General features: G+C 38.9%; 1 non-coding gene across 1 annotated transcript; it reads right to left on the reverse strand.

Annotated features, from left to right (window-relative positions):
* Positions 1-5,354: 5,354 nt before the first annotated feature.
* LOC141620893 (small nucleolar RNA R71) lies at positions 5,355-5,461 on the reverse strand. The gene has a single exon (XR_012532060.1). It is a non-coding gene; the product is annotated as a small nucleolar RNA R71 (small nucleolar RNA).
* Positions 5,462-17,707: the final 12,246 nt, after the last annotated feature.

A 17,707-nucleotide genomic window follows, 5' to 3' on the forward strand; every position in this document is an offset into this window, starting at 1 on the left:
TTCGCAAAAGGCTAGCTGGAAATCTCATTCGTATCGGATTGACTAAGAGCATTATTGAGCAGATGTTTAGACAATATTGTTACTTCCTGAAAGCTGTACTCCCAAGATTTCATATTGTACCCTCCCTTCATCTTTCTTAGTATCGGGTTTGGCTATGCCTGCTCCAAATATTAAGATTTGCCTGCTCCAAATATTATTCCTTGTCATCCTTGTCTCCTCCGGCTGATTGGATTATTCAAGGGTGCAATATGGAACACTCGCGAGCAAAGAGTTATTTCATTGCATTGATTTTCCCATATTAAGATTTGTATACAGAGAAGGAGGTAAGATTTGTATACAGAGAAGGAGGGGAGATATTAATTTACATACTGAAACTGAACGTGTTATCCAATAGTATTAGACAATAGACAAAATTAGTTCTCAGCCTTTGAAAATGTTGAACCATCGTTGACATCCTTGAGTTCTATGACGACCCATTTCATGAACCCTTGCTGGTGGTAACACCGTCAGGCTAGCCGCCTCTACCTCACCTTTTCCCCTTCCTTGGGATTCTCCTATATAACAATGTATCTACACTTTTTTTTATGTGTCTAACCACTAATTTGATGTATCTACCATTAATACGCAGAATTAGTTATCAGGCACGCTAAAATTGGTTTGAAATACACTATTATGGAAACCAGATACATTAATGCAGATCTGGGTTCAATCGGGAATTTTTGCGGTTTGCACTGCCGGCAAACATCTGTGACGCGTGAGGAAACCATTGACGTCAGCGAAATTCATCAGAAATGTCGAACCTGTAACCACCATATCAACAACAACTCAAACGAAGACTACCAGGCCACCACTTCTAAGCCGTCGTCGACAACAACCACAATATAAGAGCTGAGGCCTTTGTCGGCATCAACCACCATCGAGCATCTACGACATTCCAGATTACACTTCAAATCCCAATCTCTCTCACTTCAATCTTCATTTGATGACAGCTCATAATTGGTCGCCGGAGTTAGCGCCGACATTAGAAACGATCGTCGATCGTTCGACGGTGGCCGAAGGAGGTGATGTGTGGTGATGAGGAATGGTTAATTTTTTAGGGGGAGGGGGTGGGAGTTTCAATTTACCACCTGTTTATGGTCGCCGACGCCGACGAGTTGGAGTCGAACCTCCGGTGACGGCGTGTCAGCATGGTGGGCGAATGGCTTGTTTAAGAAAATGGGAATGGTAGTTTGGCAGGGAGATGGAGAAAATGGGTTTATCGGGAAACAAAGTGAATTTAATGTGGATTAAATTAGCTTGTTCTTATCGTTTTCACTGAGTGGTCGTTCTCACCGGATCCTAAATTTATATATATAGATTTAGGATCCTATGAGAACCCCTTTCCCATGAGAATAATTATGAGAACCTCAGGTTCAGAATATTTGTACCAAAGGTTCAGAATATTTGTACCAAATTTACAGAACCTTTGATGCAAAATTTTGAGGATAATGCATGAAAAGAAGGAAATATAAACTCATGCAAATAAAGTTTAGATTTTGTTTAATGCTTAATGAATTGCTGAACTGAAAAAATCCAAGTCGTTCTCTATCGTATGTTCAATGTTTGAGGGTGCCCGCCCTTTCCGTCTGTCTTCATTTTTAGCTCTAAGTTTGCACCATTTTCATCATTTCATATACTGATGCAACCCAACCAGAAACCCGTGTATTTTACTCTACATCTATGTGCTCGGATAAGAAACTATGATCTTAATGATTGAATCTTTGGGCAATTGGTATAATAGTATAAGTAAGCATGTCTTTAGTGGCAGTCAAATAGACAACTAGCTAGGCAAATACCAAAAGTAGATGCACACCTAAGTGCATGGTCTGCTTCAGTGAATTGGAAATTGCAGCAATTAGTTTGAGTACCCAAACAATTTTGGACTTAATTCATATATTAGCGTTCTAACAATCGTTTGTTATTTCATACGATTATTTTCTATCACCACAATTATTACAACAAATGCCCTCTTGAAACAATGACAACAACATAAATTAACACATACTCACTCATTTGAGATTGTCTTATCAGTTATTCCATGTACCTTTGGTACAAACATTCTGAACCTTTACTATAATATTTTTGTACTTTTGGTACAAAAGTTCTGAACTCGGGGTTCTCATGTGAAGAGGGTTCTCATAGGATCTCATAGGATCTCAACTCTATATGAATACAATATATATATATATATAATGGGATCATGTGAGGATACACTATCTTTTTGAGGATAGAGGATTTCTTTACAATATAAGAGGTTTTTCAATACAATATCACAGGTTATTTGATAAAATATCACACAAAATCGTGATATTGGCCCTGTTTGGTAAACAGCGGATTAATATTAGCAGAAGCAGCAGATTTAGAAAGCAGATTTGACTAGCATAATGATTTAGCGGGTTTGACTAACAGATTTATTTAGCAGAATTGTTTTAGAGGTGTTTGGTAATTGGCAGTTTTAGATTAGCAGATTGTTTAGATTATTTGTAAAATGACAAATAAGGATATGAATAAATTATTTATTAAATATATAAAAGGAAGGTTAGTATTTTTTAAGGGGGTAAATAAGACACTATTTTTTCTTTCTAATCCGCTAACTTAATATGCTAGTAGGAGCAGCATATTGCAAAATAGCATATTGGACCCCAATATGCTATTTCAATATGCCATTAACCAAACGCTCTAAATAGCATATTCGTAAGTCAAACATGCTAAACCTCTCCAATATGCTGAAATTTGGCCAATATGCCATTTACCAAACAGAGTCATTGTATTGAAGAACCTGTGATATTGTATTCACAAATCCTCAATCCTCAAATATTTAAGAGTTCTCACCGGATCCCGACTCTCTCACTCTCTCACTCTCTCTCTCTCTCTCTCTCTCTATATATATATATATATATATATATATATATATAACTGGGTTGAAACGTCGTGGATGTGCCACATGTCAATTCAGCCTTAATTACAGTAATTAATTACAACTAATTATTAAGTATGAACATAACAAATACTGCATAAATCTCAGCAAAATATTAATTATAGATTAATAAATGTTACGGTTAGGGATGTCAGTGGGGCGGGTTTTGGCGAGTCTCGTCCCACACCCGCCCCACTTGGGGCGGGTGCGGGTAATGATTTGATGGGTCATGGGGCGGGGATGAGTTTCAAAAGTATTATTCGTCGCGGGTCGTGGGGCGGGTATCATGTGAGACCCGCCCCATACCCACCCCGCCTCACACCGCCCCGCCCGCCCCATCTTGCATGTCCCCACTCCGCTTATACCCGCCTTACTCATAAACCTAGACAAATTTGTGCTATATAAAAATAAAATTTATAACTTAGATAAAAAGATTAAACTATTTTTTTCATAAACCTTGACAAATTCCATCTACTTCTTAGTTCTTACCCACCCAAATACCCAAGAACCTAATCCCCCAAAAAAAAACGCTAATCCTCAAACTATTTTGTTGTTTGAAAAACTTGTGTACTAGTTAATTAAATATTATACCATTTTGCGGAAACTTATTTGTATAAGACGTACGAGACTAATATGTTTAAGATTGAAGATTTATATTTTTAAAAATTGTTTTGTGAGGAGATAGGTAATTTAGCGGGTCAACAGGTTCCCGCGGGGCGGGGACGGATTTGAAAAGTTCAACCCGCTGCGGGTCGCGGGGCGGGTGTGGGTACGCATTATAGTTTGCAGATGCGGGTGCGGGTTACTCCTCCTCCGCACCCACCCCGCCCCATTGACATCCCTAGTTACGGTATTTTTAAATTACATTAAATAAATACGAGTTTTATTTCTAAATTTGTTAAAAAAAAATATTTTGATAAAAATTCTAAAACATAAATCTTACGTTTATTGCGAAAATTACTTTCAATTGAGTATAATTTCCGTTATATTAATTGAAATATTTTGATACGTATAGGTGATTTAGGTGAGTGTCACAATATTTTACGTTCAACTAAGAAAACATTTTGAGAAATACTGTAAAACTTAGACCATTAGATCCATCAATCAAAACATATTAGTACGAGTCATTATATTTATTAAAAAAAATTATACATATATAACTATTAAGAAATAATATTTTATAATGTGCGAATTATATTGAGACAAATTAAATAGACATAATATTTTAAGAGGATTAAATATTGTGATAATGACCACGTATGTACGCACTGATAGTAAGTGCATTTTAATTAAATATTTTATATGTTGTATTTTAAAATAATATGATTTTAAACCTTAAAAAATTATAGTTGAGAAAGTTCATTCTATTATCGGTAATATTAAGAATCATTATTTATAGTTGTGACGAAAAACAAAATGTGCAAATTTCTTATAAATATGTTTGACACATAGCACACGTAAGACGCAACTAAAACAATTGAATAAATTGAGTTTAGACCCTATATATTTGATACATAAACATTGAGTAAGGAATTGCTACTTGCAATTGTGAATCCTACATCAATACCCGTCCCTTGGGATCCGACCTTTACTAACCTCTGTTTTAAGAGTAGTTTGTGAAGTTATAAATATTGTTTTGGTTGGTAGCTTTTGACGACGAGTTTTAACCAGACCAAAAATGGCGCCGTTGCCGGGTACGGTGTTAAATTGATTTGATTTTCATTAATTGTTTTTAGTTGTGTCTTTCTTTACCTTGGGGAAGTCAATCTCCTCAAGGTTTTTCTAATTGTTTTCAAGTTGTTTGATATTTTGCATGACTAGGAGATCACAAGGTAATCTATTACCTATGGATCTTGAAATTGAAAGAACCTTAACCAACAATAGAAGAGTTGCTAGAGGCACTTCAAGAGTTGTAGGTATTGGAGAGATTGTGGACATTCAACCAAATATCATTGAGTTTACCAACCCTTTTGCAAGAGAAGGAGAGGACAACCCAATACAAAATCCACCACAAAATCAACCCATAATGCCTAAATTTTCATCACATTCGGTACCAACCGAGGAGAACCTACCAAATGGTACTCCTACACCACCACATTTAACTGGTAATTTCATTGCCAAATCCGCATTCATACAACTATTTGAGAGAAGTCAATTTGGAGGGATGCCTAGTGAAGATCCTCATTCACATATGGAGACTTTTTGTGACTATTGTGATGCTATTTCTCAAACCGGAGTTACTCAAGACTAAATCCGATGGGTATTATTTCCTTTTTCTTTAATTGGTATCGCAAAGCAATGGTTGAAGAGCCTAGACAAGGCTACCCTTGGTATTGATTCATGGAAGAAGTTAGCACTTGCTTTCTACAAGAAATTCTATCCTCCGGAGAAGACTAACATGTTGAGAGCCCAAATCACCGGGTTCAAACAAAGAGATGAGGAATCATTGTATGAAGCATGAGAGAGATTTAAGGACACCTGTCGTTCTTGTCCACACCATGGACTTAGCGAGTGGTTCCTTGTGCAACAATTTTGGAATGGTCTATATGAAGACTCCCGCAACATTCTCAATATGGGATCCAATGGAATGTTCACCGAAGTTGATGACAATAAAACATGGGCCAAAATCGAAGAGATGGCGGTTCACAATTAACAATATAGTAGGCCTCGAAAGGCTGCTAGAGGAGGAAAGCATGAGGTAGATTCCATCAATAAATTGGGTGCTCAACTAAGTGCTCATATTAACACCATCAATTTGAAGTTTAAGAAGGCCATGACTAAGCTTGATGAAGCTTCCAAATCACCCAAACAACATGTTAATACTATGGTGGCATCATCCTCAATTCCAAGTGGAGTATGTGAGAGTTGTGGAACTTTGGGACATGAACAAAGTGAATGTAGGGGAACAAGTGAACAAGTAAGTGCTTTCCAAGCATACAAAAGTGGCACCCCTTATTCCAACTATTATAATGAGAATACCAAATTCCATCCAAATCTTTCATACAAGAGCCAAAATGTTCAAAACCCTCAACCAACATACACCCCACCTCCAATGAGAAATCAAGCTCAAAGACCCTTTTACAACCAAAGCCAAGGTTATCAAAATCAACCTTCTTACAATCAACCCAATGACCAAAGCTTTGATGTTCAAAAAGCGGTCCTCAAATACAAAAGAATCAACAAGAATTTTTCACCCAAATGCAAAAAGATAGCCAAGCCAAAGACATCACCATCAACAACATACTAGCCCACACCAAGATGATAAAAACTCAAATGACTTAATTAGCATCTTCTAACTCTCAAAGACAAAAGGAGAAATTATGACCTCAAAGTAATCCCCCAAGACATGAGACGGTGAGTGCCATCCATTTGAGGAGTGGTAAAAGATATGAAGGGCCGAAGAAGCCAATTGATAGAGATGTTGAGGATGCTAGTGACAAGCAAAGAGTTGTGGAGAACTCTAAGTAAGAAGAACCCGCCACCAATGAAGTTTCAAAGAAGAAGAGTGAAGAGAAGGCTAAAGAAAAAGAGCCTATTGTGATTAGACTTCCATTCCCAAGTCGTCAAGCTAAGCCTAAGTTTGATGAACAACTTGGAAAGTTCATGGAGATTGTGAAGAACTTAGAAGTCTCAATCCCATTCACAGAATTGATCAATCATGTTCCGGCTTATGCAAAATACATGAAAGATATTCTTACCAAGAAGAAATCCATCCGGAAGCTAGAGACTATTGCCTTTACCAAAGTGAGTAGTGCCATTCTACAAGGGAGTTCCCCTCCAAAACTAAAAGATCCGGGAAGTTTCTCTATTCCATGCACCATTGGCGACACTACAATAAACAAAGCATTATGTGACCTTGGAGCAAGTGTAAGTGTCATTCCATACTCGGTGTGCAAGAGGCTAGGAATGGGAGAACTAAAGTGCCCCAACATTACGCTTTAAATGGTGGATCGATCAACAAAGATACCTTTAGGAGTATGGGAGGATGTGCCCGTGAGAATTGGCAAATTCTTCATCCCGGTAGACTTTGTCATTGTAGACATGGAGGAGGATTCCAACATTCCTATCATTTTAGGAAGACCTTTCTTGCACACTGCGGGAGCGGTAATTGATTTTAAACATGGACAACTCACACTTGAAGTAGGGGATGAGACAATCACTTTTAATCTTGACAAAACAATGAGAGCTCCCCAACTACATGAGCCATGTTTCATGATCGACCATTATAGCCGAGAAAGTGATAGGAAGAAGTTGGCATCTCAATGCAAAGATCAAGCTATGGGTAAAGAATCACCACCCATATGGAAGAAGAAAGTGGATAATTTTCAAGATGCTCTATCCGAAGAGCAAGGAAATTTCCTCAACAATGAGAGCTTGAATAGCTCAACCATGACAAGAAAAGAAGAAGGCCTCATTGGCCATGACAATAAGGAAGACGAATTGCTCTTGTCAACTCATGATACCATTGGGAAGCAAGCTAGTGAAGTTTGTGGTCTATGGAATGACGAATTTGAAGGATTGGTCAATCCCTACATTGCCAATGCTATGACCTTAGACCAAGGCTTTGTTAATCCTTGTCATCTCTTTGACATGGGTCACCACCAAGAAGAACACAATGTGGAAAGGTCTATGCAAGATCTTTACAATGAAAATGAACAAGCCTTCGACTACTTCTACAAGGTGTTGAGCAACATCAACAACACCTTAGCTATGCCCCCTTGACATCTCATTTAAGAATGAGAGTTTGGTGGAGTCCTCCCTAAACCACCATTTGTAAATATTCAAACCCATTAACTAGCATTTTATTTCCTTTCGTGCATTTTTGTCAATTTTGGATTTGCAATTTCATACTTTGATCAAGATTTTAATTTTGAAAGAAAGTGAGGGAGGTATTTTAATGTGTTTCAATGTGTAGTGTTTGATTTAGTATGGGAATAACAAATGCCTAGGCAAACAGAGCCTTCATAGTGCACCCACAATGTTGAACAAAGGAATGAAAAAAAAGAATGATACGGGAAATGAAGATCCCCACGGGTGGAACTGAACTCGTGGGTGCAGAGGAGAACCCGAGCATCCCAGGAGGGAATCCACTCGATCTGGCTATGATGCGAGCGTCTTGGCTCTAGGACGAGGGTCTTGGGAGTGCTAAAATTGAAGAATTGGGTCTGTTGCAAAATCTGAGTAGATTACATTGAAGACGCTCGTCCCAGTCCTGAAGCCGCTCATCTTGGCAAGGATCTGCGCGTCCTGGCATGCTCAAAAACTTAAAGTTCACACTGTCTATGAATCCGAGCGTCCTCTGAAAAATCCGAGCGTCCCCAGAGAAAAGATCCGCTCGTCTGCAGCAGAATCTGCGCGTTCCAGCACGGGTTAGAAAAACAGACTGCACAGACTGAGGATTCGAGCATCCCCAGTCCAAAACGCTTATCCCCTGCTGCTACTTTACCAAAAACACAGGATCCTCCTTCCTTCCCCAATTCATTTCTATCTTATACAGATACAAACACACACCCTTTCTCCCTCAAAACCCTCAATCCCCTCATCAACAAAACACAAATTCCTCAACCAAATTCACCCAAATAAAAACAAAACTTCCCTAAATCAAGGAAGAAGAGGAAGAAGTGCAAAGTTCAAGTGATGATGAAGATGGTGAAGCCTCCGGGTCCATGGAGGTAGATGATAATGAGGAAGTTGATGATGATAGTAATGATAGTGATGAGGATGTCGCAATGAGTGACAATTGAGGATTGACAAGCTTTTGGAGGACGCCACAATCCATTGTGAGTTTCCTAAACCTCCTCTAGCTTTGTTTATGTCTCTTGTTTATAATTTTTTAATCTTGATGATTAGTTTTGAGTCCTAGCAACACTTAGAGGACTCCCACCTTGGTTCCATTGAGATGTCTCATTTTGCTCCCACTTTTGAAAATCCAAAATGACAATTAGTTTCATGCATTGCATACTTATGCATGAACTCCCCCATTTTTACACTAGAAATAGTGTCTTACTTGGTTTGGGGAAGTTCAAACACAAGCAATGGGAGTTAATCTAAATTAGCTCTCCAACCAATAAAATCATGCATCATATAGTGTAGCTTAGAATGCATCACTTGTGTATATGTCATATAGTCTGCATATTAGTGTAGAAATCATGCATTCTCATTTAGCTTGCATAATTTCCTATCGTTTTGGACATTGAGGACAATGCCCATACTAGTGTGGGGATGGGAAATTCTAACTTGACTTTTTTAAATAAAAAATTATAAAAATTGAAAAAATTTCGAAAAATACAAAAATATGTTCTTTTATTTCACAAAAACAAAAACCATAAAAACTTGAAAAATTTGAAAAACCCAAAAATATGTTCATTCCTTTATAGTAGATTGTATATTTTGTATATACTTGTTTGTTTGTTTGTTTGTTTGTTTGTTTGTTTGTTTGTTTGTTTGTTTGTTTGTTTGTTTGTTTGTTTGTTTGTTTGTTTGTTTATCCTTCTTTCACATTGATTGACTACGCCACATCCGAGGCATGAGGAATATGAAGACCGCATGGTATGATCTTTCCAATATCCTTCTTCCTCTCTATGTTAATGACTATGTGGCTTTATTTTGATTGATGCGGTATACACCAATGTGATTTTAGGAGTTGCGGAGAGTTTTGTGAAAACATCTATTTGGGAAGCTTGACAAGTGTATATAAGGCCCTTGTAGATACTTTTTCTTCTTAAGACTTTGCTCACTATAATGCTTCTAAAACACCATAGGATGTGTCATGCTAATATCCTTTGACCCATGGATTAAGGCCTAGTCAAGAGTATCTTGTGGTATGATAACTCCTTGGCTACCGTTTATTCCAAGGTGACCCTTGAAACCATGCAACCATCTTCCACATCCATCACATTTTGTCAACAAAAAGGGAATGGGCACAGAAATTTATCAATTTGAGTTCAAGCATTGAAATTAAGAATCAAAAAGTTTGCAAAATTGCATCAATGAAAAGAGGAGCAAAAATAGACTCCTATGCTTCAAATATAAGCACCCTCCTTACAAATTAGGGTGACTTTAAAAATGTTCAAAAATGCAAAAAGTTGAAATTGTCAAGCATCAAATGCCAAACATCAAAGAAATGGCAAAAAGAAGTTGTTCTCAAATGTCAAATGCCACAAGAAATTGGGGGGAATAAAAATAACATCAAAAGCAAACTCCCATATGAAACTCAAAACACATTGATCCCTTTATCCATCAAATCCACTTTTGTGCATGGTAGAGAGGGGACGACCCTTCTTCTTGTCTACGCAAGAACGGGAATTCTGCGATCCTCCAGTGTTTCTAACACCATAGGGAGACTACTCTTGACGAAAGCATTTGACGATTGAGGACAAAGGTACCCTAGCTTGACACAACTTGGAGGTGATTTATTGGTATCCTTCTAGGCTTAGTAGTTTGAAGAAACCGTATCTATAATGGAATGTGTACCCTTAGATTGCTTCCCTTTTAGATAATTTCCGCCACTTAGATGAGGAAAGGGGCTATTCATTTTTGCAGATGCATCAATTACTTACATTTGTGTGCCTAATGCTTGGATGTATCGCCATTTTGGCAAGCCCCACCTTGCCTTGCAAGAAGGCATCCTACCTCATGGTTGTCTTGTTGTGAGTTGAAGGGGCGGAGTGAGACCCGCTAATTGTCTCATATTGGCGATATTAGTTTAAATAAAGGTCCTAGTCTTAATCACCTCTTTACTCGGGACGAGCAAAGGTTCGGTTTGGGGATGTTTGATGTGACTCATATTTGAGCACATTTAGTCCCCGAATTAACCTCGTTCCTATGCTTTATAGCACTTATTTGGGTCATTTTCTATCTTTAGTTTCCCATTTTGCATATTCTTTGAGGTTTTGTCTCCTTGGTAGGAAAGGATTGCTAACCTTGCATTTATGAGGCGAAATAGAGCTAAATAGATCGCATCCAAAGACCAAGCTTCAAAGAGAAGACCAACACTAGAGGCCTAAGTAGATAATAAAGTGAAATGGGAAATGATGAAAGGATCCTTGCATCCCCGACATGATCCTTGCGGATTGTTAAGGAGGAAAAGAAGAGAAGCACTCTGTCCAGGAAACCGAGCGGATCGAGCACTATCCGAGCGGCTCAGAGCACCAGGGTCCGAGCATCTTGTTCCCAGGACGAGCGGATTGCAGTGCCAGAACCCGAGCGTCTCATAGAGGATCCGAGCGGATCACAATTTAGAAGAACCCGTGCCATACCACGGGACGAGCGGACCGAGGCAGGACTAGCAAGTGGATCCGCTCATTTCCCTCGGGAGTAGCATTTCCTCAACTTTTCTTAGGGTCTTAATAATTATTTAAGCCCTTAGTAACCCTAATCTTCATACCTAATCTTTAGTATTAATACCCCTTTGTACTACCTAGATTAGCACAATTCCTTAATCAACTCTTATGCTCTCTTAATCTATTCTTAATCATTTTAATTTAGTTGTAATACAATTTCTCAATATTAATCACGTCTTAATCTTTCTTTAATTTCTCTATTGTTCTCCCTTTATTTTGGGTAATTAGAAGATTATTTGGGTTTACTTGAAGGATTGACAACCTTCCATCAATCATCAAGTACATCTATTATTCTTTACTTTATTGTTTGGAATCATCTTCATAGGTATAATTCTCTCCTAATCTTGTTTAATTATTGTTAATCACTTTCATTTATTCATCATGTTTTGCTTTGTTAGTATGATTGACAACCTTATTAACATGCTAAACTTGATCATGGGTGAGTAGTTTCCTTAGCTCGGGTTAATGGGGAATTAGGGGAAACAAACATGGGGAATGATTCATGCTTAATCTAATATGTTCTCATAATTAAATTGCTTGCTTGTTGTGATTTCAACTTATGCACATGTTATGTTTGATGAAATGAGAGCCTATGAATCCTTGCATTTTTTTGGTGAAATGTTAAATTTGTATTAATAAAACCATGAAATACATCACCATACATATTACATTTCTCTTATCAGCAGCTTACAAAACCATCAGCCTCATTCCACTACACTAACCATCTATCCCTCATCCTCCTTGCATTTTTTACCCATCACCTATCTTTTCAATAAGGCTTGTAAGCTTATAAACCAACTCGAGCCTCATTAGACCATGCATATAGTTGAATAGGAAGGATTAAGTCGACTTGTAGGTGTTGTACAATCTAATCGATTCGGCTCCGGGACCCAAACCTTCTTAGGGATTGTAAGATATACACTAACTCGATCCCATCACAACAATAAGTGCTTGCTATATAATTGAGAACATGTTTGTATGATCAACTCCCATGAATCCCCTATGAACCCATGACACCCTAGTGCTTTTAATCAATTGTTTACAACTCCTTTTAATTGCCTTGCTTTGCTTTCATTACTTTAATTTTATTTTGTTAATTAGTTTAGATTAACTTCACCTCAACCCAAGTTGTGACACCCTTAGACATAGCTACTTGCAATTGAGAATCCTATAGCAATACCCGTCCCTTGGGATCCGACCTTTACTTACCTCTTTACTAAGAGTAGTTTGTGAAGTTATAAATATTGTTTTGGTTGGTAGCTTTTGAAGACAAGTTTTAACCGGACCAGGTACTCGGGATTCTTCCAAATCCCGATACACCCGGATGACCAACACAAGACTACCTTCACATGTCCCTACGACACTTTTGCATATAGGAGAATGCCCTTCGGGCTATGTAACGCCCCCGCTACTTTCCAAAGATGCATGATGAGTGTCTTCTCCGGCTATTTAGAAACCATAATGGAAGTTTTTATGGATGACTTTAGCGTTTACGGAAAAGATTTTGACTCTGGCTTGCATAACCTTTCTCTCGTATTGCAAAAATGTGAAGATGTTAGCCTTGTCTTGAATTGGGAAAAGTGTCACTTTATGGGAATTGAAGGTATTGTCTTGGGTCATTTAATCTCAGAAAAGGGCATCGAAGTTGACAAGGCCAAAGTTGAGGTGATCGAGAAACTCCCACCTCCCGTGAATGTTAGAGGGGTGAGGAACTTCCTCGGTCACGCGGGTTTTTATCGCCATTTCATAAAAGATTTTTCCAAGATTGCGAAACCCCTTACTCAAATTTGCTTAAGGATGCCCAATTCCAATTCACTAATGAGTGTGTTGAAGCCTTTGATAGAATCAAAGAAGCACTAATCTCGGCACCAATCATCCAACCACCAAATTGGGAACTACCATTTGAAATCATGTGCGATGCGAGTAACTACGCCGTTGGAGCGGTTCTTGGCCAACGGGTGGGAAAGGCCTTGCATGCTATCTATTATATAAGCAAGACTCTTGATGCCGCCCAAGTGAACTATGATACTACCGAGAAGGAACTCCTTGCCATTGTCTATGCACTAGACAAATTCCGTCCCTATTTGCTTGGATCAAAAGTGATTGTTTTCTCGGATCACCGTGCTCTTAGACATCTCTTGATAAAGAAAGAAGCAAAACCAAGATTGTTGAGATGGGTTTTGCTACTCCAAGAATTTGATTTAGAGATAAGAGATAAGAAGGGAGTTGAGAATGTGGTGGCGGATCACTTGTCAAGAATTCGATTCCACAATGATGAGGGAGAGATACCAATCATTGACTCCTTCCCCGATGATATCTTGATGTCCATCCATTCACAACTTGAGAAGCACACCACACCGTGGTTCGTCGACTATGCTAATTACATTGTTGGACGAGTTCTTCCCCCAAATTTGAACTACAATCAAAGAAAGAGATTCTTGTTTGAAGTGAAGAGATACTTTTAGGACGATCCCAATCTTTACAAGGAATGTAGTGATGGACTTTACCGAAGATGCATACCCCAATGGGAAATTCAAGGTGTTTTAGAAGGATGCCATTCATCACCTTATGGAGGACATCATGGAGCATGGCGAACAATTGCTAAAGTCCTTCTATCGGGCTTCTTTTGGCCTACCATGTTTGAAGATGCTAGAGAATTTATTCTCCATTGTGATCCTTGCCAAAGAACCGGGAACATTTCTTGGAGAAATGAGATGCCGCAACGAGGAATATTGGAGGTATAAATTTTCGATGTATGGGGAATCGACTACCAAGGACCATTTGTATCATCTTAAGGAAACAAGTACATTCTTGTAGCCGTCGATTATGTATCAAAGTGGGTACAAGCAATTGCTACCCCAATTGATGATGCCAAAACGGTTACTAAGCTTCTCAAGAAAGTAATCTTTCTAAGATTCGGAGTCCCTAGAGCAATCATTAGTGATGGAGGGACACACTTCCATGAAAAGAAGCTCACCTCTCTTTTGACAAAATATGGTGTTCAACATAGAACCGGTTTGGGATACCATCCTCAAACAAGTGGTCAAGTTGAAGTTTCGAATAGAGAGATCAAGCAAATTCTTGAGAAGGTTGTCAACAAGACTTGTAAGGATTGGAGTATAAAGCTTGATGACACTCTTTGGGCTTATAGGACGGCCTATAAGACTCCCATAGGAGCCTCCCCTTACAAACTAGTCTATAGAAAGGCGTGTCATTTGCCAATCGAATTGGAGTACAAAGCCTTTTGGGCAATAAAAGCTCTCAACCTTGACCTCAAGTTAAATGGTCAAAAGAGGATAATGCAAATTCAAGAGTTGGAGGAATTCCGACTACAATCCTATGAAAATGCAAAGATCTACAAGGAAAGGACAAAGTTGCTTCATGATAAAGGATTAGACAAAAAGCTTTGCACAAGGGAGACAAAGTCCTTCTATTTAACTCCCGATATCGACTCTTTCCCGGGAAGTTAAACTCAAGATGGATGAGGCCCTATGTAATCACTGAAGTAGGAAAATATGGCGACTTTGAAATAAAATCGGAAGATGGAAACAAGTTCAAAGTCAACGGCCAAAGGTTGAAACCATATTATGAAGGAGCATTCATCGGAGAAGTACAGGTCATCTGCTTCGAGCCTCTCCCGCCATGAATAGACCATCAATGGGAGAGTTTGGTGGAGTCCTCTCCAAACCACCATTTGTAAATATACTAACTCTTCTCACTTGCATTTTTAACTTTATTGCATTTACATATAATTTCTATAAAGCATGATTTGACATGAGAGTTGGTGAGGGAGTGTTACTAATTCATTTGATGAATGAAGGATTTAGCAATTCAAGTGTGGGGAAGCACTCTTATCAATGAATGAAATGAGGAGAAAGAAGAACAAAAAGGAGGAAATCCCACGGGCAGACCTGAGCCAGTGGGAAATAAAGATGATCCGGGCGTCCTAGAAGAGGATCCGAGCGTCCTGGCCTTAGGACGTGGGTCCTGGGAGAGCTGGATTTGAAGAAAGCATCCTGTATCAGAATCTGGGCAAGTCATCAGCAAGACGCTCATCTCAGACTATGAGCCGCTCGTCTTGAAACTGATCCGAGCATCCTGGCATGCTTCAATTTCATGAGTTCACACTGTTTGAAAATCTGCTCGTCCCAGGGGGATCCGAGTGTCCCCATAAGGAAGCCGCTCCAGATGAGAAGGATCCGCGCGTCCTGGCATGGGTTGGCAAATTCAGGACGAACTGTGTTAGAATCCGAGCGTCCAGAGCTCTATCCGCCCGTCCCCATCTGCTCGTATGAATTTTCTGCAAAGCAAAGATCCGCCCGTCTTGAGCACTGATGCGTGTCTTTTAGATAAGGTTTTCACCTCATTTTTACACGCATTTCTGTACTTTTTATGTAGCATCTAGCTACAAATACCTCCGAATATTCTACATTGGTCCGTTTATTGTAATTTGCAGGAATTGACCGAAGAAGAGCTAAACCAAGCTTTAATCCGTCCCATTTGCATGCGTTTATGGAGAATGAGGAGCTGGAGCTTGGAAATCTAACACTTGGAAGACGCGTGAGCTGGTTTCGGAAGGCGTTTCAAAGCCTAGCGTGCCTATATAGCTCGATCGAGTAGTTAACCACTCGATCGAATGCTTTATATACTCAAGACTGGTCGATCGACCAGTTTAAGGAGTCAATCGAGGAGTTTTAGCAAGAAGAGCTCGATCGAGTAGTTTATTTCTACTCGATCGACTGGTTGGACGCATAGTTACTCGATCGAGTGGTATATTTCCACTCGATCGAGTGGTTTACCCTTCTACAGTCTTTTTCCGCCTAATCATATTATGGGCTTTTGTAATTAGTCCATAGATTAGGTTTTAGGATGGATTTTTAGTATAAGACTGAAGGAGTGAACTACGTTACTGCTCTCTTCCTCTCTCACGTTCGTTTTACTCTAGTTCTTGTGACTGTTCTTTGGATTTACTCTTCCTTTACACTTTACTACTCGGATTTGGATTTTGCGATTGGTATTATCATTCTACTCTTATTCTTAATCTTATTTATTGTTTTAATTCTTTCCCTTTTCCAATTATTATTATAATTGCTTTAATTGAATCCGTACTAGTTTCATCATTATGTCTAGTTTTAATTATCTAATTGTTACTATTGTTAATTCGATGGTTATGAGTAGCTAATTTTCTTATGCTAAGACTATAGGGGATCCATAATCATGAGGGAATAGTAATCGATTTATTGGGTTAATGCTAGTATAGTCTTTGTTGGTTAAATGCTACAATTAAATGTATCCTTCTAATTGAGTCGACGCAATTAGACCTTTAATTCCTAGTGATCCTTGACCTGGACCGAAAGGTTGGAAAAGGCGAGACTTGTAGCGAACAATAGAGTATTGCAGTGAGGGCGAAAGTTAAGCTGTTTACACTTTAGGGTGAATTAAGGACCGAAAGGTGACGTTCGCTACCCCTTAGACCGTATTTGCATTGACCTGAGACCTAGATTACTTGACCGGATGATTATGGTAAACCGTTTATCTTAGTTGTCTCTTCTCTATCTGTTTATTTCTTTCCTTTTATTCGCTTCTCTTTATTCCCTTTAGTTTAGAAAATCACATTTATAAACCCCCATTTGGTTACCCTGACGAACTTAGATTTAGCTGACAATTTCCTACCTCTCTGTGGATTCGACCCGACTTCCCTAGCTATATTAGTTAGAGCCAGTTGGTATTTTTGACAGTCGCGACGACGTGTCAAATTTTGGCGCCGTTGCCGGGGAGGTGGCGCAATTTTGTTGCTTTAATTAAGTTTGTCCCTTGTCTCAAGGAATTTATTCCTTGAGGCTGATCTCATTTCTGCAAAGTTTTGATTAGTTTTGCAGGTTAGTTATTGCTTTGAAAGTTTATTTGCCAAGATGCCTACGATTACAGAGCATACAGAGCCATATGGTAGATGTGGCATGGAAGGGCACGGCCCTATCTTGTGCATGGAAAGTGTAGAGCGCGTTCTTGCTTATCAGAGATACAAGCAGGGAATTCCTTTCTCTCAGCTATATGAAGAAATAAAGAATGCCTCCATCCCTTCCACGCCAGTCCCGCTACCGATTTCTCCCTCTGCAAGTGAAGAAATTGCCGAATTAAAATCCATTATGATGAGTATATCACGGCAATCTGAAACGGTCATATCGGAATTGAAAGAACAAGTCACGCAGTTGACACTCGCGAATGACCAAACCAAGCTTATTCCAATATGCGATCCAGTCAGTGCAATGAATTTTCAAAATGACCTTACTCATGAAGAATACGAGGTTTTGATAGCTGAAGATACCTCGGAGGACGATCTAGACGAATTCTTAACCGAAATTCTTGCAGCGTGTAATCAAGATACTCGATCGAGTGATTTCTCTACTCG

Source organism: Silene latifolia, chromosome 1, assembly GCF_048544455.1.
Source record: "Silene latifolia isolate original U9 population chromosome 1, ASM4854445v1, whole genome shotgun sequence".
Classification (NCBI taxonomy): domain Eukaryota; kingdom Viridiplantae; phylum Streptophyta; class Magnoliopsida; order Caryophyllales; family Caryophyllaceae; genus Silene; species Silene latifolia.